This window comes from Tamandua tetradactyla, chromosome 15, assembly GCF_023851605.1.
Source record: "Tamandua tetradactyla isolate mTamTet1 chromosome 15, mTamTet1.pri, whole genome shotgun sequence".
Taxonomy (NCBI): Eukaryota; Metazoa; Chordata; class Mammalia; order Pilosa; family Myrmecophagidae; genus Tamandua; species Tamandua tetradactyla.
In genome coordinates, this window is record NC_135341.1 from 3,680,160 (window position 1) to 3,706,251 (window position 26,092).

The following is a 26,092-nucleotide window of genomic DNA, read 5'->3' on the forward strand; positions in this document are numbered from 1 at the left end:
ATAAAAGGAACAATTAAACAAGAAGACATAACAATCATAAATATTTACGCACCGAACCAGAATGCCCCAAAATACGTGAGGAATACACTGCAAACACTGAAAAGGGAAATAGACACATATACCATAATAGTTGGAGACTTCAATTCACCACTCTCATCAATGGACAGAACATCTACACAGAGAATCAGTAAAGAAATAGAGAACCTGAATACTACTATAAATGAACTTCACTTAACAGACATTTATAGGACATTACATCCCACAACAGCAGGATACACCTTTTTTTCAAGTGCTCATGGATCATTCTCAAAGATAGACCATATGTTGGGTCACAAAGCAAGTCTTAACAAATTTAAAAATATTGAAATCATACACAACACTTTCTCAGATCATAAAGGAATGAAGTTGGAAATCAATAATAGGCGGAGTGCCAGAAAATTCATAAATACATGGAGGCTCAACAACACACTCTTAAACAACAAGTGGGTCAAAGAAGAAATTGCAAGAGAAATTAGTAAATACTTAGAGGCAAATGAAAATGAAGACACAACATATCAAAACTTATGGGACGCAGCAAAGGCAGTGCTAAGAGGGAAATTTATTGCCCTAAATGCCTTTATCAGAAAAGCAGAAAAGGCAAAAATGCAGGAATTAACTGTCCACTTGGAAGAACTGGAGAAAGAACAGCAAACTAATCCCAAAGCAAGCAAAAGGAAAGAAATAACAAAGATTAGAGCAGAAATAAATGAAATTGAAAACATGAAAACAATAGAGAAAATCAATAAGACCAGAAGTTGGTTCTATGAGAAAATCAACAAGATTGATGGGCCCTTAGCAAGATTGACAAAAAAAAGAAGAGAGAGGATGCAAATAAATAAGATTAGAAATGAAAGAGGAGACATAACTACTGACCTCACAGAAATAAAGCAGGTAATAACAGGATACTATGAACAACTTTACGCTAATAAATACAACAATTTAGAAGAAATGGACAGGTTCCTGGAAAGACATGAACAACCAACTTTGACTCAAGAAGAAATAGACGACCTCAACAAACCAATCACAAGTAAAGAGATTGAATTAGTTATTAAAAAGCTCCCTAAAAAGAAAAGTCCAGGACCAGACGGCTTCACATGTGAATTCTATCAAACATTCCAGAAAGAATTAGTACCTAGTCTCCTCAAACTCTTCAACATAATCGAAGTGGAGGGAAAACTACCTAATTCATTCTATGAAGCCAACATCACCCTCATACCAAAACCAGGCAAAGATATTACAAAAAAAGAAAACTACAGACCAATCTCTCTAATGAATACAGATGCAAAAATCCTCAATAAAATTCTAGCAAATCGTATCCAACAACACATTAAAAGAATTATACATCATGACCAAGTAGGATTCATCCCAGGTATGCAAGGATGGTTCAACATAAGAAAATCAATTAATGTAATACACCATATCAACAAATCAAAGCAGAAAAATCACATGATCGTCTCAATTGATGCAGAGAAGGCATTTGACAAGATTCAACATCCTTTCCTACTGAAAACACTTCAAAAGATAGGAATACAAGGGAACTTCCTTAAAATGATAGAGGGAATATATGAAAAACCCACAGCTAATATCATCCTCAATGGGGAAAAATTGAAAACTTTCCCCCAAAGATCAGGAACAAGACAAGGATGTCCACTATCACCACTATTATTCAACATTGTGTTGGAAGTTCTAGCCAGAGCAATTAGGCAAGAAAAAGAAATACAAGGCATCAAAATTGGAAAGGAAGAAGTAAAATTATCACTGTTTGCAGACGATATGATCCTATATGTAGAAAACTCAGAAAAATCCACAACAAAATTACTAGAGCTAATAAATGAGTACAGCAAAGTAGCAGGCTACAAGATGAACATTCAAAAATCTGTAGCATTTCTATACACTAGTAATTAACAAGCTGAGGCGGAAATCAAGAAATGAATCCCATTTACAATCGCAACTAAAAGAATAAAATACCTAGGAATAAATTTAACCAAAGAGACAAAAAACCTATATAAAGAAAACTACAAAAAACTGTTAAAAGAAATCACAGAAGACCTAAATAGATGGAAGGGCATACCGTGTTCATGGATTGGAAGACTAAATATAGTTAAGATGTCAATCCTACCTAAATTGATTTACAGATTCAATGCAATACCAATCAAAATCCCAACAACTTATTTTACAGAAATAGAAAAACCAATAAGCAAATTTATCTGGAAGGGCAGGGTACCCCGAATTGCTAAAAACATCTTGAGGAAAAAAAACGAAGCTGGAGGTCTCGCGCTGCCTGACTTTAAGGCATATTATGAAGCCACAGTGGTCAAAACAGCATGGTATTGGCATAAAGATAGATATATCGACCAATGGAATCGAATAGAGTGCTCAGATATAGACCCTCTCATCTATGGACATTTGATCTTTGATAAGGCAGTCAAGCCAACTCACCTGGGACAGAACAGTCTCTTCAATAAATGGTGCCTAGAGAACTGGATATCCATATGCAAAAGAATGAAAGAAGACCCATCTCTCACACCCTATACAAAAGTTAACTCAAAATGGATCAAAGATCTAAACATTAGGTCTAAGACCATAAAACAGTTAGAGGAAAATGTTGGGAGATATCTTATGGATCTTACAACTGGAGGTGGTTTTATGGACCTTAAACCTAAAGCAAGAACACTGAAGAAGGAAATAAATAAATGGGAGCTCCTCAAAATTAAACACTTTTGTGCATCAGAGAAATTCATCAAGAAAGTAGAAAGACAGCCTACACAATGGGAGACAATATTTGGAAACGACATATCAGATAAAGGTCTAGTATCCAGAATTTATAAAGAGATTATTCAACTCAACAACAAAAAGACAGCCAACCCAATTACAAAATGGGAAAAAGACTTAAACAGACACCTACCAGAAGAAGAAATACGGATGGCCAAGAGGCACATGAAGAGATGCTCAATGTCGCTGGCCATTAGAGAAATGCAAATCAAAACCACAATGAGATATCATCTCACACCCACTAGAATGGCCATTATCAACAAAACAGAAAATGACAAGTGCTGGAGAGGATGTGGAGAAAGAGGCACACTTATTCACTGTTGGTGGGAATGTCAAAGGGTGCAACCACTGTGGAAGGCAGTTTGGCGGTTCCTCAAAAAGCTGAATATAGAATTTCCACACGACCCAGCAATACCATTGTTAGGTATCTACTCAAAGGACTTAAGGGCAAAGACACAAACGGACATTTGCACACCAATGTTTATAGCAGCGTTATTTACAATTGCAAAGAGATGGAAACAGCCAAAATCTCCATCAACAGAAGAGTGGCTAAACAAACTGTGGTATATACATACGATGGAATATTATGCAGCTTTAAGACAAGATAAACTTATGAACCATGTAATAACATGGATGGACCTAGAGAATATTATGCTGAGTGAATCCAGCCAAAAACTAAAGGACAAATACTGTATGGTCCCACTGATGTGAACGGACATTCGAGAATAAACTTGAAATATGTCATTGGTAACAGAGTTCAGCAGGAGTTAGAAACAGGGTAAGACAATGGGTAATTGAAGCTGAAGGGATACAGACTGTGCAACAGGACTAGATACAAAAACTCAAAAATGGACAGCACAATAATACCTAATTGTAAAGTAATCATGTTAAAATACTGAATGAAGCTGCATCTGAGCTATAGGGTTTTTTTTTGTTTTTGTTTGCTTGTTGGTTTGTTTGTTGTTGTTGTTTTTTACTATTACTACTACTTTTATTTCTTTTCTTTATATTAACATTTTATATCTTTTTCTGTTGTGTTGCTAGTTCCTCTAAACCGATGCAAATGTACTAAGAAACAATGATCATGCATCTATGTGATGATGTTAAGAATTACTGAGTGCATATGTAGAATGGTATGATTTCTAAATGTTGTGTTAATTTCTTTTTTTTTTCTTTCCGTTAATAAAAAAAAAAAAAAAAAAAAGTCAATCCATCTCTGGTGTGTTGCATTCCGGCAGCTAGCAAACTAGAACAATGGGGAAAGACTGAAAGTATTCCCTCTAAGATTAGGACCAAGACAAAGACGTCCATTGTCACCTTGTTATTCAACATTGTGCTGGATGTTTTAGCCAGAGCAATTAGACAAGAGAAAAAAGTAAAAAGCATGTGTTTGCAGATGATATGAGACTGTATGTCAAAATCCCCCAAAGAATATGCAGCAAAGCTACTAGAGCTAATTAATGATTACAGCAAAGTGATAGGGTACAAGATCAACACCCAAAAAATCAGTAGTATTCTATACAATAGTGATGAGTAACCTGAGAAAGAAATCAAGAAAAAAGTGTTCCATCTACAACAGCAACCAAAAGAATAAAATATTCAGGAGTAAATTTAACTAAGGATACAAAAGATATATGTACAGAAAACTACAAGAAATTGCTAAAAGAAATCATGGAAAACACAAATAAGTGGAAGGGCATACCATGTTCATGTGTTGGAAGACTAAATATAGTTAAGATGTAAATTATACTTAAACTGATTTATAGATTCAATGTGATGCCAATTAAAATCACAACAACTTACTTTACAGAGATAGAAAACCCAAAACCAAATTTATTTGGGAGTGCAGGGTGCCCTGAAGGGTAAAAATATCTTGAGAAAAATAATAAAGTGGGAGGTCTCATATGACCTGACTTTAAAGCAGATTATGAAGCTACAGTGGTCAAAGCAGCATGATGCTGGACTAAAATTAGTTATGGTGATCAATGGAATTGAACACCGTATTCAGAAATAGACCCTCTTATCTATGGCCATTGTTCTTTGGTAAGGCAGTCAAGCCAACCCATCTGAGATAGAACCTTTTCAGTAAATGGTGCTTGGAGAACTGGATATCCAAATAATGAAGAAGATCTATTTCTCACACCCTATACAAAAATTAATTCAAAATGGATCAAAGACCTAAACATTAGAGCCAAGACCAAAAAAATTTAGGCAAAATTGTAGGGAAATATCTTATAAATATTGTAATAAGTGGCAGTTTCCTAGACCCTACACCCAAATCACAAGCATTGAAAACAAAAATAAATCAGAGCTCCTTAAAATTAAACACTTTTGTGCATCAAAGAACTGTGTCAGAAAAGCAAAAAGGCAGTCTATGCAATGTGAGGCAGTATTAGGAAACCACATATCAGATAAGGGGTTAGTATCCTGAATATATGAAAAGATTCTTCAACTCAGCAGCAAAAAGCAAACAACACAATTAAAAATGGGCAAGACATATGAATAGACACTTCTCAGAAGAGAAAATATAAATGACTAAAGGCACCAGAAAAGATGCTCAACTTCATTGGCTATTAGGGAAATGCAAATCAAAATCAAAATGAGCTATTATCTGACACCCACTAGAATGGCCATTGTAAAAAATAAAACCCAGAAAATGACAAGTACTGGAGAGGTCAGGGAGTGGAAGCTCACTTATCAACTGCTGCTGGGAATGTGAAGTGGTACAACAGCTCAGGAAGACAGTTTGTTGGTTCCTCATGAAGCTAAGTATAGAATTGCAATATGATCTAGCAAATCCATTTCTAGGTATATATTCAGAGGAACTGAAGGCAAGGACACCAACAGATATTTGCGCACCAATGTTCACAGTAACATTATTCTCAATTGCAAAGTGATGGAGAGAGCCCAAGTGTCCATTAATGGGTGAGTGGCTAAGTAAGCTGTGGTCTATACATATTATGGAATATTACACAGTTGTAAGACAGAATAAAGCCCTGAAGCATGCAACAATGTGGTTGCAGCTTGACGACCTTATGGTGAGTGAAATTAGCTAGAAAAAAGTTAAATATTTTGTGGTCACATTAATATGAACTAACATTAAGGAGTGAACTTTGAGAGTTGAAGTTAAGAACACAGATTAGCAGAATATAGAATGAGGGTCAAGATTGGTCATTTGGTGCTTTAGGAATACAGATTGTACAACAAGGCTGATTGTAAAAATGCAGAAGTTGATAGCACACTGATTGTAGCACAATAATATAAGTATACTGAATGAACTTGAATGCATGATTGAGAAAGAAGTGCTGGGGACATACATGTAACCAGAAGGAATGTTAGAGGTTAAAGACTGAGCTGGTATGACTTAGGAATGCCTAGAGTAGACAATGATGGTGGTTAAATGTACAGATAAATAAAACATTTTTGCGTGAGGGAGAACAAATGAATGTCAACATTGTAAGGTATTGAAAACACCCAGTCTACAGAAAAAAAGTAGAATCAATGCAAACTAGGATCTATAGCCAACAGTAGCATTGTAACATGTTTCCACTGAATATAACAAAGGCATTATGCCAAAACTAAATGCCAACAGATGGGGTTATGGGGGAGGGGCATGAATTTTCTGTGGAAGAAAAGGAAATCTCTTCATATAGATTAGGGTGGTAAGGGACGTCTATATATTTAGGTTGGGTTGTATGATGTGTGATAAAACTGTTTAAAAATGAACAGAGAGAAACAAGTGCTAGAGAAAATGTGGAGGAAGACATATAGCTATTCACTGTTGGTGGTCAAACTGAGAGGTACAGCCCTTTGTAGGGCAGTGTGGTGGTTCCACAGGAGGCTAGGTGTGAGGTTGCCATATGATCCTGCAACCCCGTTGCTCAGTAAATACCCAGAGGAACTGAGTGTGGGCACACAAATGAATAGTTGCACCCTGGTGTTTATGGTGGCAGTGTTTATGATTCACAATAAATGGAGGTGGACTAAGAATATAATGACTGAGGAATGGAATGGGGAATGTGGTGTAAATATACTATGGACTACTGAGTGTCTACAAGAAGGAATGCAGTTATGAGGCATGTAACTAGATGAATGAATCTTAAGGACTGTATGTTGATTGAAATGTCAGAAATAAAAAGACAAATATTATCATGCCTCACTCATGTGGATTAACTATAAAATAAAAACTCAGTGAACTGAGGTCGAGAGCATGGGTTATCAGTTTTGGGCTCATGGTAAAGGGTCCTAGATGGTAAGTCACTTATATTCAGGAGTTGTAGCTGTTATTTCTAAGTTTTGAGATACTGAGCTGTTTGTAAATAACCAGGTCATTCCCAGAGACTTTGAGCACTTACGTGAGACCTGAGACTCAGAGTTAAAGCTCTAAAGCTCTGAAATTCAGCCATTTCCCATGCAATGACTCTTTAAAATGTTGTAAAATGAATCAAACTTGTACTAGAGATATGAAGGAAGCTCATCTTGATGGGACTAATGTAGATTAGAATACAGGATAAAGAATGATATCATCCATATTTTAGAGCTTCAATTTCTGTGTGAGACCAAATGGAGAGATGTTTTCTTGGTGTACGATTCATACTTTAGGTAGCATATTACCTAACTGTTTTGTCAGTTTAGTTGAACACAATGGGTACATGGAATCTTTAATATGGCATGAGATCTTGTTGGCTTGTCCTGGTTAATGTGATGCCCTGATATATTCCAGAGTAATTTGCACAATGAATAAAGAAGTATTTGTAAAATCCACTTGTCGGACTGGGAAGAAAGGAGGAAATTTTCAGCTTCTCCATCTGGAGAATTTCTGATATTCTTGCAAGTGGTGGGGAGAACCATATCAATGGGCTAAGCCCTAGATCTTGGGGTTCACCACTATAAGAATAATGAAACTTATTTTTGCAAAGAATAGGCTAAGTCTACTTAAAATTCTGCCCATGAGAACCTATTTTGTTGCTCAGATGTCATCTGTCTTTCTAAATCAACTCAGCATGTGAACTCACTGCCCGCCCCTCTACATGGCATATGATTCCCAAGTGTGTGAATCTCCCTGGTCACATAGGAGTTCTCCTGGGATGAACCTGGCATCAAGGTATTTAGAAATCTTTTTTGACCAAAAGGGGGGAGAGAGAAATGAGACAAAATAAAATTTTAGTCACTGAGATATCTCAAATAGAGTCAAAAGCTTATCCTGGAGGTTATTCTTACACATTACGTAGATATTCCTTTTTAGTTTATAGTGTATTGGAGTGGCTGGAGAAAGTACCTGAAACTGTTAAGTTGTGTTCTAGTAGTTTTGATTCTTGAAGATGATTGTATAATGATATAACTTTTACAATGTGCCTATGTAAATGTGAATTTCTTGCATCTGATGCTCTTTTTATCCAAGGTATGGTCATATGAGTAAAAAATGATGAATGAAAAATAAATAATAAGGGGGATAATGGGTAAAATAAATTGGGAAGATTGAAATACTAGTGGTCAATGAGGCTAGAAGTGTAAGAGGTATGGTGATGGTGAAGTCATACAGAGAAGATAGGATTTAACAAATGAATATGAATGCTGAATCATTAAATTGATATCTTTTTTAGTCTCCATTGTTTTAGAGCAGCTACAAGTAAAACTACAACTAATTGTGGTGCTGTGCGTTTAAATTTATAGCTTTTTTATATATATATACGCTATTTTTCAGAAAAAAGAAGGAAAAAAGTCAATTGTGATGATAAAAAATACTTAAGCCCTCTAGCCACTTATATTCTGGAGAAGCTAGAAGGAAAAGTAGGAGAGGATCATATGGTAGCCCATGACAAACTTTGGGATCAGTCCTGTAATTTCTTGTTGAAGAGTGCATTGAAAACCATTGCTTTTTAAATTTCTTTCCTTTGTGTATATGTTATACAATACAACTAAAACAAGTTAAAAATAAACAAAGAAGCCCATAGTGAAGGGATGCATGTGTAGTTCAGTTGTAAAATGCTAACTTGTCATGCAGGAGACATGGGTCTCCACCAGGTTTGTTTCCCAGCCCATGCACTTAGAGAAAAAAATCAACAAATGGTGCTGGGATAATGGTATGTTCACATGAAAAAGGAATGAAATGTGACCCCCAACAAGCAGCACACAAATCAAGAAGCCTACAGTAGTTTGAAGTTATGTATCCTGAAAAAAACATCTTCTTAAACTCAATCAATTCACCTAGAAGTGATCAATTGCAGATAGGGAATTTTGATGAGGTTACATCAGATAAGGTATAGCCCAAATGCAATCAGTTTGGTTTATAATCCAGATTGCAACAGTCCTTTATAAGCAGTGTGAAAGTTACACGCAGAGAAGCCATGAGAGCAGTCTGAATCCGAAAGTCAGTGGAACACTGAAGAGAAAGAAGGTATCTCTTTGTGTATTTCTATGTGGGATAGAAAATAAGGACGAGGAATCACTGGCAGCTAGTATCAGAAAGCCACAGTCTCCTGGAAGAAATCAACCCCTTGCTGATACCTCAATTTTTGACTTTTCCTTACCTCAAAAATCATGAGTCTAAAATTCCTGTGTTTTAAGCCAAAGTATTGTGTATGTTTTGTATTTCACCAGTGAAGACACTAAAACAAAGCCCAATAAACCCCAAACAGGATAAAATCAAGACCAAAGAGAAACACACCCAAGAACATGATAGCCAAATTTTAGATGCCAATAGAAAAACATCACATTATGTACAAGGTAGTTTCAAAAACATTAAGTGATTACTTCCATCAGAAATCACAGAGGCAATAAGGCAGTGGGACAAATACTTAAAGTGTTGAAAGAAAATAAATACCTACTGTGCTGGTTTGGAGCTATGTACCGCCGGAAAAACATGTTCTCAAACTTAATTCACTCCTTTTTGTGTGAATCCACTGTAAAAAAAAAAACACAGTTTGATGAGGTCACTTCAGCTGAGATGTGACCCTCTTCATCAGTATGGGTAATAATCATATTACTTGGGTTCTGTATTAAGTAATGGAATTCATGCAGAAAGAAAACTATGGGAAGGAAAAGCTGAAGTTCAACACAGCCCAGAAAATCTGGGAGAAGCCAGGAGAGGCCTCCATGTGTATTGCCATGTGGTAGAGGATCACTGGCAGCCAGCCCCAGGATATCAGACTTTAGAAAGTAAGCATTGCCTTGATGATGCCTTGATTTGGACTTTTCCTAGCTTCAAAACTGAGTGCTAATCAAGTCCTATTGTTTAAGCCAACCCACTGCATGATATTTGCTTGAGCAGCAAAGAAAATAAACACCAACCAAGAAATTTGCATCTGGCTAGATACTGTTTCAAAGATGAGGGAGAGATTAAAACATTTCCAGATAAATAAAAGCTGAGGAAGTTTGTCACCACTAGATCTGCCCTAAAACAATGCTAATAAGAGTTCTTCTGACTGAAATGATGTGAAAACAGACAGTGGATCAAAACAGCATAAATAAAGAACTCAGGTAAAGTTAATCTTATAGTTATTTATAGATATCAATATTATATCATTGTGTTTTTTAGAATGTAAGATTATTTTTTTACTTCTTATGCTTTTTTTTTAAAATGCATGGGCAGTCACCAGGAATTGAATTCGGCTCTCTGGCATGGCAGGGTAGAACTCAACCAACGAGTCACTGTGGCCTGCCCTACTTTTTATGCTTTTAAAATGCAAAAACATTAAAGGTAATGATATATCTATAATTGAAGACATATATAATTATATAAATTATATATGTAAATTATATAAATATGTAATTTATAACAATTACAACAAAAACAATGAATATAGGGGCAGTATATGTTTATGCTATTGAAGTAAATTTTGTATCAAATCAAATATGAACATTATGGTTTTCATATGTTAAACTTTAGCCCATTTATGATTAGAAAAAATATATATGAAAAATACATAAAGAAGAAATGAGAAGAGATGCAAAAATCTTTCAATACTAAAATCCAATAAACTTGAAAGTAGGAAAAAAAAAAGTAAATTTGAGGGACCAAAAAGGTATAAGACTTACACAGACCAAATATAACAGTATAGTTCTGTCATGTCTTTTATCCCTTCTCAGTAGTTACTTTAAATATAAATGGATTAAACTTTCTTGTCAAAAGGCAGAGATTGGCAGAATGGATAAAAGGCATGACAGAAATGTATGCAGTATACGAGGGAATTGAATTAAATTCAAAGACACAAGTACATTGAAAGTGATAAGATGGAGAAATATATACCATGCAAATAGTAACCAAAAGAGAGTTTATGTTGTTTTATAGTCATATAAGATAAAATACACAGTATGTCAAAAACAGTCATTACAAAAGAAGTCATCATATACTCTAAAGAGGTCAATTCAACAAGAAAACCTAACAATCACAAATATAAATGTACCTAGTGGCAGTAACCCCCAAAAGGTAAAGAGCTTGTTTTGGTTTGCTAAATTTGCCAGAATGCAATATGTCAGAAATGGGTTGGCTTTTTCTTTTTTTTTTTTTTTCAATATGGAACGCTTTACAAATTTGCATGTCATCCTTGCACAGGGACCATGCTAATCTTCTCTGTATCATTCCAATTTTAGTATATGTGCTGCCGAAGTGGGCACTGGGTTGGCTTTTTCAATGAGGACTTTATAGGTTACAAATTTACCATTCTCAGGTCATGAAAATTCCCAAGTTAAGATATCAAGAGGAAGCTATCTTCTCTGAGGAAAGGTTACTGCTATACAGGGTTCCTCTGCCACATAGGAAGGCACATGACAACACCTACTGGTCTTCTTTTCCTGGGTTCTGGTTTCAATGGCTCTCTCCCAGCTCCTGTGGGTCCTTGCTTGTGTCTCCCAGTGAATTTTTCTCTAAGATCACTGGATGTTTACTGTCTTTTATCCTCTTCACAAAGGAATCCAACAAAGGATTAAGACTGACCTTGAATGGGCAAGGTCACATCTCAATTGAAATAGCCTAACAAAAGTGTTCCACCCAGAATAAGTCTGCCCCCACAAGAAAGGATTAAAATTACATGGTCTTTTCTGGGATTCATATCAGATTCTAACCAGTACAGTGCTTATTGAAAAATATGAAGGGTGAAATAGATAATTTTACATTAATAGAATGAAACTACAACATGTTTTCAATAATAATTAGAAAATCAAGACAGAAGACCATTATGTCTTCCATGATACTCTAAACCAACTAAAAAAACAGAGACATATACAACCCTTTTCCAATAGCAGACATATATAAAACCCTTTTCCAATACTTCTCTAGTGCAAATGGTTAATTTCCCAGGAGAAGTCATACGTTAGGTCACAAAATAATTCTCAATAAGTTAAACATATTGAAATAATACAATATATTTCCCTGACCAAATGAAATCAAGCTAGAAATCTATAACTGAAGGAAAAATGGAAAATTCAAAAATATTGAAAGTTAAGTAAAACATTCAAACAACCAATGAAGTTAGCAAGAGAAATTTGGAAATATCTTCAGGCATGTGAAACTGAAAATTTTGCTTACCAATACTTATGGTATGTGAAATTTACAGCTCTAAATGTTACATTTAAAAGGAAGAAAGATCTCAAATATTAAATCTATCTTAACAAAAGCATATTTATAAGGAAGAGAACAAACTAATCTCAGAGTGAACAAAAGGAAAGAAATAATAAGGATTAGAATGGAGATAAAGAGAGAATTTAAAAAAGATAGCAATAGGTCAAATCAACAAACCAAAAGTTGATCTTTGAAAATCTAGACTGACAAATAAAAAGAGAAAATAAATCCAAATAGCTAAAATTAGAAATGAAAGGGTAATATTATTACTAATTGTACAGAAATAAAAGGGATAAGGAGAAAATACATGAAGTACTGATTTAAAAAATTAGGTAGCCTAGATGAAATAGACAAATTTTAGTAACACCCAACCATCTACTATGACTCAAGATGAAATAAAAGATCTCAGTAGACCAAAAAAAAGCAAATGAAGAGATGGAATCAGTAAATAAAAACCATCCAACAAGGGAATTCTCAAGATTGGGTGGATTTGGAATTGTCTGCTATAAGGTGCAATGTGGGAACACAGTCTCAGGCACAACCAAAACTTTCAGAAGGAGACTGCTTTTTTATTAACATAGCCAAAAATGTCCAAAAGATCATAGCACACATTTCATCATGTCCCATTCTCCAGGGAACCAGGTTTCTCAGGTTAATGTGGTGCATATCCCTTTCATGTTAGAGAGAAGAGATGCCTCTATTGTCTGACAGTCAGTATTTATACAATCCAAGGGGAGTGTTCCTGCCTTGTGAGTTCCTGCTCTGATAAGCAGCTGGAACTGCTTGTACCTTGTTTAGAACTTAAGGTCTGGTCAGGCTGTTCCTTGACTTAGAATCATACTTTGGGATAGTGGGAAGGGGGGTGATGTAGTCTTCCTGTCATAAGCAGCTTGTTGTGGCTTTGGGAATAGCTTCTAAATGTCCTTATTGGGCTCTGACTTGTAGCTGATATCTCTCTTGGAAAATGGAAGACTGAGCTTCTTTACTGAGAGAGATACTCCATCTTTGTGGACCTATAATTTCATAGAGTCAGAATTACCATGTCCAGTTGGTGGTGGATCCACCCAGTAGCAGAAGCAGCCATGGGAAGTTCAACTATTTCCCAGATGTTATCGAGGGCAAGGTCATTGCTCATCCTCTGCCTTTCTCCCAGGAGGAACGTCAGCCTCATCAGAGGATAGAAGCATCTGGGTGCCCTTTTTTTTCAGCTAGTTCTTTCCAATGATGTTCATTGTGATATGGGACCTTCCCATGTATATGAAGGTCATATTTCCACTCCACCAATTGTTTTCAATATCCCTATTCCTAAGCAGGACCTTTGATTCTCTAATCGCATTCCCTCTATGAACCTGATCAGAGTGCTAAACTACTGGTCATGGCCTTGCTGTAAACAGGTACGTGGGGGTGCATGGATCTGAGTGTTTCACAGCTAGAAAGGGCTGCTTGAAATTCAGCGCACTGAACACTTTTTCTGGTCACAAAGTCAAGAGAAACAGTGGCTGCTTCCCAATGGAAGCCATATAGCTTCAGATTGGTTGATTCATCAGTGACCCAGGACTGAACATATGATGGGGCATTTTTAAGTCAGGGTACTCAGGATGCCATCGAACAGAGGGAAAAGCCCTTTTCTGGTATTGCAACAGGATCATTGTTGAAAGGGAGTTTCCACCATCTGCTCATTCAAGTGTGTCACTTCTTGGAGAGCTGGGAGAGGGAGATCCTCAATGCATCCCATTCATTTGATTATGCTCTGTTATTGGAAACTTCCTGCTTCAGTGTTTTGATTACCCAGTATCCAGAACACGTTGGGGATTTCTGGCCACAGGAGGACCTGGGAGCTCTGAGTAATCATTTCCATTTCCACAAAGGCCTAATAACACAACAGAAATTGCCTCCCAAGGGGGAGTAATGCTGGGCTGAGTTTAGGAACATCTTGGTCCAAAATCCCAGAGGCCTAGGAATCCCTGATGCACCCTTGTTCTGCCAGATGGACAAGTCAGCCTGGGCCCATGTGGCAAAAACATGTGGTTCAAGTGTAGACCCAGTATCTAAAGGTCCTAGAGCAGCTAAAACAGCCTCATTTACCTCTTTTCAGGGCTTACTATTTCTTCACTCCCTATGGATCACCTCTACTTTTCATGTCACCAGTAAGAAAGCTAGGAGGATACTGAGATGTGGCCCATATGCAAATAACCCTATCAATGACTGGACCTCCTGTTTGAAGGTGGGTGACTGTTTCAGTTTGCTAAGCTGCTCAAAGTTGATACCATAAATGTGTAGTCTTTGATAATGGGAATGTACTACACTGGTAGAGGTTACAGCAGTTTCTGTAAACATCACAATATTTGGGAACTTAGACACCAAAGGGACACTTCTGCATTCAATTATTTATAATTGTCAAAAAAGATGGAAGTAACCCAAATGTCCATCAATCAATAAATGGACAAACAAAATGTAGTATATTTATGCAATCAAATATAATACAGTCATAAAAAAGAATGAAGTTCTGATACATGTGACAACATGAATAAACCTTGAAGACATATTGAGTGAAATAAACCAGATATAAAATGATAAATACTTTATGATCTCATGGCCTTGAATCAATTAGAATAAGCAAACTCAGAGTCAGAATCTAAAGTGTAGGTTACTGTGAATGGGGTAAGAATGGGCAATAATAAGCTTCCTGTTTTGAATGATATAAATGCTTTGGTAATGGATGGTGGTGATAGTAGCACAACATTGTGAGCACAGTTACCATCACTGAAATATGTACATGAATATGATTAAAAGGGGAAATATATATTTTATGTGTAGCAACAGGATAAATTTTTTTAATCCATGAATATGTATATACAATAATGAATCTTAAGTTAAACAATAGGCTATGTTTAGTAAAATGATAAAAATGTGCCACCCTAAAATGTAACATGTGTCCCACACATGTGTCTCAAATGCAAAATGTTGGTGGTAAGGCAGTGTACAGGAATACTGTATTTTATGCCTGATTGGTCTGCAAACCAACAACTTCTCATTAAAAAATAGGTGGAAAATAGGTGAATCTCAATGAAAAATGCTATGATCTTTTGGATTAAATATGGTCTTTTAAAGTTTTTATAATTAAAAATGTGTATTTCAAACAATTACATTTAAATTATTGCTTTCAACACCAAAAATCACAATACAGTATAATTTAATTCACAAGAAAATTAAAGAATGCATTATAAAAATAGACATTCATAACATAATATGGCCCCAGTGTCGATCTCATTTAGAAATAATGCAAAACTGCAGACCTTGAAGCCCTCAAAAATGAGGCCAAGATCTAAGCAATAATCAATGTCTACTAATGCTACTGGGGAAAAGCTGAACTTGATAATGAATGGATTTGACTGACAGCCTTAGAAACTAGTGAAAAATCTTAACATCACAAAAAAATAGGAAATCAGAAGTATTTTACCTCTTGACAGAAGTATACAATACCATCAGAGAAATATTTTTGCTAAGAGCATCAAACATGATTTTGATCAAGTTCTTAGGTTTAACTTCCAATTATTACAGGATCTGGTTAAAGTCCCCATAAGAATGCAATCAGCAAAATCCAGAAGTGGGAAACTCTACTGATGAAGACTCAGTTTCTTAATTAAATAAATTGAAAGGGAAAAAAGAGATAAAGGGAACCTAGGGCCATCATCAGTCAAAAGTAAAAGTGTGGGCCTTGGACACTGATTTGAGCAAATCAATTGTAAAAATCATGCATATTTGAATATATATGTTTCATTCATATATATAGTAATTATATATATATATATAAATGATAATTAGGGAAAATTTTAAAGCTAACTTTATATTACAGAATTGTTTTATTTTTTAATTGTCATAGTGATATTGTGATCAAAAGGGAGGCTTATTTTCTGAAATATTGTTCAGATGTAATGATATGTCTAGATATTTCTTCAAAATAATCCCATAGAAGAGAGTGTGTGAAAGGGTAGGAGGGGAGTTTATATCAAGCAAGATTGGCCCAACATCAGCCCTGGTTTAGCAATGAGCACCATTATTTCTGGTTTTGATATGTTACTTACTTCAATCTTTACTTAAAAAAATATGTCTATGAAAACAAGAATTCAAACAGAGGGCTGTATGCCAATTGTCCTGGTTTGAAATGATGTATGTACCCTAAGAAAAGCCATGTTTTAATCCTAATCCCCTTTTGTAATGGCAACCATTTCTTTTAATCCCTATTCAGTATTGTACTGGTTTGAAAGGATATATGTACCCTAGAACTACCATGTTTTAATCAAAATCCCATTTCAGAAAGGTAGAATAATTTCTATTCAATACTGTATGTTTGAAACTGTAATCAGATCATCTCCCTGGAGATGTGGTTTAATCAAGAGTGGTTGTTAAACTGGATTAGGTGATGACATGTCTCCACCCATTTGGTTGGGTCTTGCTAAGTTTATGGAGTCCTATAAAAGAGGAAACATTTTGGAGAATGAAGAAGATTCAGAGCGAGCAGAGAATGCTGCAGCACCATGAACCAGAGAGTCCATCAACCAGCACTTTAGAGATGAAGAAGGAAGACACCTCCCAGGGAACTTCGTGAAACAGGAAGCCAAAGAGAAAGCTAGTAGATGACACTCTGCTAGCCATGTGCCCTTCCAGCTGAGAGAAAAACTGTGACTGTGTTCACCATGTGCCTTCTCATATGAGAGAGGGAGCCTGAACTTCATCAGCCTTCTTGAACCAAGGTATCTTTCCCTGGATAACTTTGATTGGACATTTCTATAAACTTGTCTTAATTGGGACATTTTCTCAGCCTTAGAACTGTAAACTAGCAACTTATTAAATTCCCCTTTTGAAAAACCATCCCATTCCTGGTATATTGCATTCTGGCAGCTAACAAACTAGAACACCAATGTTCATAGCAGCATCATTCATAATAGCCAAAATTTGGAATCAACTTAAATGTTCATCAAAGGATGAATGGATAAGGAAAATATAAATATATACATGTGATGGAATACTGTTCAACCACAAAATGATGAAGTTCTGATACAGGCGATAACAATGATGAACCTTAAAAAGAGAACATAGCTTAAAGCATAAAGCATAATAGTTTAAGTGAAATGAGCTAGACATGAAAGGAAAACATTGCCTGATTCTATTTTGTTTTAGTTTCCTAGGCTGCTCAAGCCAATACCATAAATTGGGTCAGGGTAAATGATGGAAATTAATTTGCATATGGTTTTCAGCTGAAAGACAGTCCAAATTAAGGAATCTTTAAGGTGACACTTTCTCTCCAAGACTGTGGCATTCTGGATGGCTGCTGGTGATTCTTCACCCACATTGGCCTCCTGCCTCTCCTTTCTCTTCCAGGTTTCATTGATTTCAGCTTCTTAATTCCTGTGGCTTTTTATGTTTAGATTTCAATCTGCTTGTTAAGGACTCTAGTAATAGGACTATGACCCATTCTGATCGGGCTGGGTCATACTTTAACTGCAGTAACCTCATCTAAAGATCCTACTTACAATGGATTTATATCCACAAGAATGGATTATATTTAAGACCTCTTTTTTTGAGATATGTACAGCTTCAAACCACCACACACTTATAGGAAATACCTAGAATAGAAAAATTCATAGAGACAGAAGGCAGAACAGAGATTATTAAAGGCTAGAGAAACAGGGAAATAGGGAAGTATTCATTACAGGATAAGCATTTCTGTTTGGGTCATGCAAAGTTTTGGAAATAGGTAATGGTGATGGTTGCACAACATTGTGAATGTAAATTAATGCTAGAATTTTACACTTTAAAATTGGTATAAATGGAACTAATATGTTATATATACTTTACCACAATAGAAGAAAAAAAGGTTGAAAAATTTTAACTGTAAAATTTTAGAACAACCTATTTAAGTGATATTAATGGAAAATGGGGCTACCAAAGTATTAATGATTGCTAAAAAGTAAACTTCACATTTACATATAAATATCAACAGCATTCTATATTTATCTTCCTAATTTAGAAATATGTGATGATTAGAAGCATAATATGGTTTTTAAACATTGTTATTGTGAATTATAACATAGGCATAAAAGTGGTAAATTTCAAATATAGTTTAACAAGAAATTATAGAGTAAATTTCAAAGTGTAGAATGGGTTACAGTTCGACAATTTCAGATACTTCCTTCTGGCTGCCCTACTACACTGGAAACAAAAAAAATCTATATAATTACTCAATATTCATAATAATTTTTTGAATCATAACTTCCCTGTTTGATCATTCTCTCCAATCTTCAGGGATATGGGGACAATTACTATTCAAACTTTTTCATGTTGAAAAGGGGTATTGATATTATGGGGTAAGGGAACACAGCTAGTTGATGTCCTTGGTGAAATCGGTACCTCTAGGTTTCAGGGCTTATCTGAAATAAGAAAAATCTAGAGAGTTTTATTTTTGGCTTTTTAAAAAGGGGAATTTATTAAGTTGCTAGTTTACAGTTCTATGGCTGTGAAAATGCCCAAATTAAAGCCAGACTATAAAAGTGTCCAATCTCAGGCATCCAGGGAAAGACACCTTGGTTTAGGAAGTCTAATGATGGTCAAAGTTTCTCTGTGAACTGAAAAGGTACATGGTGAACATAACAAAATTTGCTAGCCTTCTCTTCAGGTTCCTTGTTTCATGAAGCTCCCCCAGTACATTTTACTTCTTCATCTCCAAAAGTCTCTGGCTGTATGAGTTCTTGTGGCTGTTATGGCCCTCAAGTTTTTTCCAAAATGTTCCTCCTCTTAAAGGATTCCAGTAAACTAATAAAGACCTACCTGGAATGGATGGAGTCACATTTCCTTCTAATTAAAGGTTAATACCCCCAATTGGGTGTGTCACATCTCTGTGGAGATGATCTAATCAAGATTCTAATTTACAGTGCTGAATAGGGATTAAAAGAAATGGCTGGCATCCATAAGATGGACCAGGATTAAGATATAGTTTTCTAGGGTACATGATCATGTCAAGCTGGCATATCCCATCCTCTGGACCCTTCAAAAATCATTTTTTCCAGATACAACATACATTCATTCCATCACAATATCAGAAAGCCTTACCATTTCAGTAACAATACAAGTGCAATACAAAGTCAGAAACCATATAATATCTCATCAAAGTCTGTTACAGGCATGGTGTGTTCTAAGGCAAAATTCTTCTTTAGCTCTGGATGTGTAAAAACTCAGAACAAGTTATTTACTGCCAATATACAATGGAGAAACAGTTGTAGAAAACATATACTCATTTCTGTAGGAAGAAGTTGGAAGGAACACAGGGGTCACAGGCCCTAAGCAGTTTCAAAAACTTGCAGGGCAAAGTCCACTAGATTTCAAAGTCTGAGAGTCATTTATCTTCAGGGTTTTAGAAAGTGGCAGTACCACTCTGTCCAATGGCCTACACAGTGGCCCACCTCTTTCTGAATGCAATCTGGGTGGACACTAGGGAGACCACTTTTTCTTGGCTCCACCCTTTCCAAGCATCGGGGTCAAACCTAGGCTCTCTGCCATCTCCAGGACACATGCTCAACCCCTCCATGTTGTGGCAACCAGACTCTCCATAATCCTAAGGAATGTGCCCCACCCTCTCCAAGGCCTCAGACAGCAGAACTCTTCCACTGCAATGGTTGGAAGATCCACCCTCTGCCTTCAGATCAAACTCAACCTCTCCAAACGCTTAGGTGGGTCCACTCTCTTGGCTCGAGATTTCTTGACTTCAAACCTAAGTCTCTATGGTCCTATCTCTGAAGACATTTTACCTTCACTTATTCCTTTTCTGAGACTTTTACTTCAGACTGGCAGTGGTTCAATTTATACAGGCTCAACAGTACTCTGGTCAGCTTTCTATGTAGTAAGCAAAGATCATACCTATTAGATAGAAGGAGTTTACACAAATCCATCCTGGATAACTCCATGTCAAATTCTAGATTTTTGGAGAAAAAACCTAGAATTTTTACTGGTTCCACATTTGGTTAAATCCTCATATGGAGCACTATTCTCTGGGGTCTCCCTATCTGGAAACCCAGAATTTTCTAGACCAAAGACTTATGGTTTCTTTATATCCAAGAGCTCAGCTCTCAGCTTATATCTTTCCTGTCATATTTCACTGCAAGTTGAAAGGAGAAACCAGGATGCACTTTCCAGATTTAATTCGGAAATCACTTTTACTGAATATCCAAATTCTTGGCTTTTAAAATCTGTCTTCCACCCAAAGCCACTAGTCAGTTTTGCAGATTATCTGCCATTTTACAGCAAGGACCACTGCCTTCCAAATTTGCAATAATACCTGCCTCATTTCTGTCTAGAACCTCATCAGAGGTATCTTTAGAGGTCACATTTCTACCAACAGTCTCTTAAAAGCATTCTAAGCCTTCTATATCCAGCTCTTCACAGCTCTTCCAGCATCTTCCCCTTATCAATTTAAAAAGCCATTCCAACATGTTTGGTATTTGCAAATTGCAACAGTGCACTATTTCTCTGTTACTGTTCTAGTTTGCTAGCTGCCAGAATGTAATATACCAAAAATGGAATGACTTTTAAAAAGGGGAATTTAATAAGTTACGAGTTTACAGTTCTAAGGCTGAGAAGATGTCCCAATTAAAACAAGTCTATAGCAATGTCCAATTTAAGGCACCCAGGAAAGATACCTTGGTTCAAGAAAGCTGATGATGTTTAATGTGTCTCTCTCAGCTGGAAAGGCACATGGTGAACATGGCAGCATCTGCTGGCTTTCTCATGGCTCTACCAAAAAAAAGTCTCTTCAAAATGTTTCCTCTCTTAAAAGGATTCTAGTCAGCAATGCCACCTTCAATGGGTGGAGACACACCTCTATGGAAATCATCTAATTAAAAGTTACCACTCACAATTGTGTGGGTCACATCTCCATGGGAACAATCAAAATGCTCCCACCCAGCAATATTGAATGAGGATTAAAGTGGCTTTCCTGGGATCCACCACAGATTCAAACCAGCACATTCCACCCCCAAAAGACATGCTCTTCCCAAATGCAAAACACATTCATTCCATAACAATATAAGAAAACCTTAAACCTTTCAGTAGCAATGCAAATGAAGTACAAAGTTAGAAACAGTACAAAATCTCATTAAGTCAGTGACAGGCATGGTCTGTCCTAAGGCAAAATTGTCCTCTGGCTTAGGACCTGTAAAACTCAGAACATGGTATTTACTGCCAACATATAAGAGAGGAACACTCATAGGATACATATACCCATTTCCATAGGGAGGAAGGAATATGGGGGTCACTGGACCCATACAGTTTCAAGAATCCACAGGCCAAATTTCATTAGATTTCAAAGTCTGAGAGTCATTTATGTTCAGGGCTTTAGAAAGCAGCAGCCACACCCTTTCCCAAAGGCCTACGCAGAGTCCTGCCCCTCTCCACACGCAGCCTTGGAGGACATTGGGGAGATCACTTTTTTCTCGGCTCACCCTCTCCAAGCATTGGGGCTACACCTGGGCTCTCTACCATCTCTGGGGTACATGCTCAACCCCACCATGTGGTGGCAGCCAGACTCTCCCCAAACATCAAGGAATGTGCTTCACCCTCTTCAAGGCCTGAGGCGACATGGTCTTCCACTGCAAAGACGTGGAAGGCCCATCCTCTGCCTTTGGGGCAAACTCACCCTCTCCATGGGCTTGGGTGGGTCCGCTCTACTGGCCCAAGGCTTCTTGACTTCAGATCTCAGCCTCCATGGTTTCACCTCTGAAGTTTTTTTCCTCCAATGTGTCCCTTCTCTGAACCCCCCAGTCCAGACTGTTAGCAGCTCTGTTTGCACAGGTCCCACAGCACTCCTGTTGGCTTTCTATGTAGTAGCTTTGGATCATACCCATCAGACATAAGAAGTTTCCAGAAATCCTTCCTGGATAACTCCATGTCCAATCCTGGTTTGCTCTGAAATGGTTGACTGGTTCCACACTTAGCTGAATCTTCACATGGGACACCATTCTTTGGGGTCTTCCCTCCTGGAAGTCCAGAATTTCCAGAACATCAACTTCTGCTTTTTTTAGTACCCAAGAGCTCAGTTCTCAGCTTGCCTCTTTCCTGTCACATTTAACAAAAACCGTGAGGAGAAACCAGGCTGCACTTTTGACATTTAATTTGGAAATTTCTTCTGCTAAATATCCAAGTTCATGGCTTTTAAAATCTGCCTTCCAGCAAAAGCCACTAGTCAACTTTGCCAGATTATCTGCAATTTTAAAACAAGGCTTACTTTCCTTCCAATCTATAATAACATATACCTCATTTCTGTCTAAGGCCTTAACAGAAGTGTCTTTAGAGTCCATATTTCTACCAACAGTCTCTTCAAAGCATTCTAGGCTTTCTCTATCAAGCTTCTCACAACTCTTCCAGAATCTTTCCCTTATACATTTAAAAAGCCATTCCAATATGTTTGGTATTTGCAAACCACAGCAGTACCCCACTCTCCATTACCAAAATCTCTTCTAGTTTGCTAGTTGCCCGAATCCAATATACCAGAAATGGGATGACTTTTAAAAATAGGAATTTAATAGGTTGCTAGTTTACAGTTCTAAGGCTGAGAATATGTCTCAGTTAAAACAAGTCTATAGAAATGTCTAATCTAAGAAATCCAGGGAGAGATACCTTGGTTCAAGAAGGCCGATGAAGTTCAGGGTTTCTTTCTCACGTAAGAAGGTATATGGCAACCAGGTTCAGGGCTTCTCTGTCTTCTGGAAAGGCATGTGGTGAACATGGCATCATCTTCAAGCTTTCTGTCTTGGCTTCCTTTCATGAAACTCCCTGTGAGACCTTTTCCTTTTTCATTTCCAAGGGTCACTGGCTGGTGGATTCTCTGCTTCTCCTGGCTATGTCATTCTGCTCTCTCAGAATCTCCAGCTTTCTCCAAAATGTTTCCTCTTTTATAGGATTCCATTAGGCTAGTTAAGACTCACCCAAATGGGTGGAGACATGTTTCCACCTAATCCATCTTAACAACCACTCTTGATTGAGTCAAATCTCAAAGGAGATTCAAATTTACAGTACTAAATAAGGATTAGAAGAAATGGCTGCCTTTACAAAATGGGATTAGGATTAAAACATGGCTTTTCTAGGGTACACACATCCTTTCAAATCAGCACACTTATAACCTCATTATCTCATTATCATCATATTTCAGATATCCTTGGGCTCTATGCATTTGAATGGACACTTAATTTGAAACACTTTGATTTTCTAAACAGAACTGAGAGTGGAATTCTATTTTGGCCCCATCCAAGGATGAGAACTAGTCTTCTTTGTCTAGAGATGGTGAAACTCCTGAAATGTGATATTCAGACCATATGAAGTCCCCCTGCTGTGTCAGGGCATTTGGTGGGTGTCTCAGGGAAGGAATTTTCTGCTTTTGTGGAGACCTAGGTTGGAGAAGGAACTTGAGCAGTGGCTTATTACCAACCAGTAAGGAGCTGCTTCAATATTTCATTTACCATCTAGACTATCCTGGTGCAGTTAGCTATGGAAGGTATACAGTTTGATCTAGGCAAAGGTGAAGAGATTTTGCAGCAAGAACAAAGAGCATATTCTCTCTCAGGCCTAGTTTTGACAATGCTGATGTGCTTGTCTTTGTCTACAACTATCACTAAAAACTAAAATTTAGGATAGGAGTGCAGTGGTAGTAGAACCAATTTCTTCTTTTCTCTGTATGTCCTCTCTCTCTCCTGTATTTCATTTTGATACCTCTAGCTAACTTGATAGATGGGATTGGCTTAGTACTTTTCCTAGGGCTGCCTGGCAAATGGCCCCTCTATGCTGTTTGGTGACCATACCAGTGACATAGGTTTATTTCAGAACCATTAGAAGTCCTCACATAGAGGACTGTTAGACGTCTTGGAAAGATCCCTTGGGAAATAAAAGCTTACATCAGAGTGAAATTAATTATTTACTTATGTTACCACAGACGTTTAGGTTCCTGACACTCCTTGTATAGCTTGGTTGACAGTCTCTCTGTCGGGAACAAAACCTGATACAAACATCCATCTTGTGGTTTCTTGAGCTTCATTCAGATTTTTTAGTTTATTTTGCCCACTTTTTTTCTGCCTTTCTGAACGTTGAGATTTTCCAGGCCCTTAAAAAATAAAGGTATAGGGCATATTGGTTGGAAAGTGTATCCTGGTATTTGATTTAATCACCGAATATTTATTGAACAAAGGAAAGGTATAGGGGTAAAAGATGAATGAGGCACTGTCCTTGTCCTCTGTGACCTGGAGGACCCTGATTTCTGGGGACAAAACTGGCCAAAAAAGAACCACCCAGATCTTTAACTCACTTTATTCCCACTGCGTGGAAGAACTTACTTGAATACCTGAGTTTGATGTTGGGTCACAAGCCCAACATCAGGCTTATGTGTGTTTGTGTGGTTGTTTTGTATTTTCTTTAATTCTAAGGAGGCATTGGTCTTTTGGTTTTTAGGATGTAGTAGCTGTTGATTCTCCTGCAGTGGTTCATGTAGAAGCCAGAGGCTCAACTGAAGCATTCACCTTCCAGGACATCAAGAAAAATGATCTGTCTTAATGGGAAGGCCAAAGACTTTAGCTGTTAGATTTCCATGAATGGTGAAAACTTTCAGCTTTGGAATAGGAAAACTGATCTGCCACCTTCCCCACCCTGTCTGCCCCTCATCTTGCTTTAATTAAATACATAACTGATGATATCAACTTGGCTTCTGGTGCTTTCAGCTTCCCCTTTGGAAAAAAGTAGCTGGGCAGACAGTTGTTAGCTTTAAAATTGCAAGACTCCAGCTTTACTTGTTCTGAGGTAATTAAAAAAGATCTGCCTAAGCATCTCCAAATGCAGATAAAACTTAGTACTTATAGAGGTGTTTCTCTAATAAACCTGATTTGATTAGGCCGGAACCACTGGGGTTCAGGCAAATATTAGAGGCTCAAGACTAATTGATTATTCCATGGCCCTTTCACTTGGAATAAAAGCCTTCAGTTTGATTCTTTCCAACCCAGAGGGCTGCAACACTATTCCTTGTGACAACTGAAGGACTTAGGTGAAATGAATAGGCAAGACCTGTGGACTTGCCCTTAACAGTTCCAGTCAGCCACCATCTAGGACATGCTTGATTCTCTGCAGAACAATGGAGAATGGATTTTTGCTTGAGGGCTTGTCCTGGAACACTAATCAAAAAGGATATTCCAGAATGTACCCAGGCATGTTCTGGTAAAGTTTTAGCAGATGTGGGTGATTGAGGTTTTTTTGCTTTTTTTTCATTAAGGTAACTTTTAACAATTTATGTAGAGAAGAACCAAACTAGAATTAAACTGTCAAAGACTTCATTGACAATTTAATTATGTCATCTTCTGGCTCCTGTAATACTGGACACACTTCTTTTCTTAACATTTATTGTATTGTACCATAACTGTTGGTTTACTTCTCTCATTCTGTCTTAGAAAGTAGGGAAGCTTTCTAATTCTTCTTGATATCTGCCCAAATGGTTGGTACACTGGGGCCAGATATAAGGGTTGGCAAATATGACTGGCAGCCCAAACCAGTCCCCTACTGGTTTTTGTATACCCCCCAAACCAAGAATAAATTTTACATTTTTAAATGGTTGGGGGGAAAAGTCAAAGGAAGATTATCATATGATACATGGAAATTATATGACCTTCATATAATTCTGGAGAAAAAAAAGATCTG

At 37.0% G+C, this 26,092-nt stretch overlaps 1 non-coding gene across 1 annotated transcript; it reads right to left on the minus strand.

Moving 5' to 3' along the window:
* Nucleotides 1-11,320: 11,320 nt before the first annotated feature.
* On the minus strand, nt 11,321-11,427 carry LOC143658104 (U6 spliceosomal RNA). Its single transcript, XR_013163129.1, has one exon. It is a non-coding gene; the product is annotated as a U6 spliceosomal RNA (small nuclear RNA).
* Between the last annotated feature and the right edge of the window lie 14,665 nt (nt 11,428-26,092).